Raw genomic sequence first — 854 nt, 5'->3', positions numbered from 1 at the left:
TCTCCCTCCCACCCTCCCTATCCCACCCCTCCAGGTGCTCACAAAGCACCGAGCTGATCTCCCTGTGCTATGTGGCTGCTTCCCACTAGCTCTCGACTTTACATTTGGTAGTGTATATATGTCAGTGCCACTCTCTTCTTCGTCCCAGCTTGCCCTTCCCTCTCCCCGTGTCCTCAAGTCCATTCTCTATGTCTGCGTCTTTAATCCTTTGCTGCCCCTAAGTTCTTCAGAAACCTTTTTTTTTAGATTCCATATATATATGATAGCATATGGTATTTGTTTTTCTCTCTTTTTTAACATCTTTATTGGAGTATAATTGCTTTACAATGGTGTGTTAGTTTCTGCTTTATAACAAAGTGAATCAGTTATACATATACATATGTTCCCATATCTCTTCCCTCTTGCGTCTCCCTCCCTCCCACCCTCCCTATCCCACCCCTCTAGGTGCTCACAAACCACCGAGCTGATCTCCCTGTGCTATGCGGCTGCTTCCCACTAGCTATCTATTTTACGTTTGGTAGTGTATATATATCTATGCCACTCTCTCACTTTGTCACAGCTTACCCTTCCCCCTTCCCATATCCTCAAGTCCATGCTCTAGTAGGTCTGTGTCTTTATTCCCGTCTTACCCCTAGGTTCTTCATGACCTTTTTTATTTCTTAGATTCCATATATATGTGATAGCATACGGTAATTATTTTTCTCTTTCTGACTTACTTCACTCTGTATGACAGACTCTAGGTCCATCCACGTCACTACAAATAACTCAACTTCATTTCTTTTTATGGCTGAGTAATATTCCATTGTATATATGTGCCACATCTTCTTTATCCATTCATCCGATGATGGACACTT

The sequence above is a fragment of the Mesoplodon bidens genome (assembly GCF_964165515.1).
Source record: "Mesoplodon bidens genome assembly, chromosome: X".
Taxonomy (NCBI): Eukaryota; Metazoa; Chordata; class Mammalia; order Artiodactyla; family Ziphiidae; genus Mesoplodon; species Mesoplodon bidens.
Note: the sequence above shows the minus strand (reverse complement) of the source record.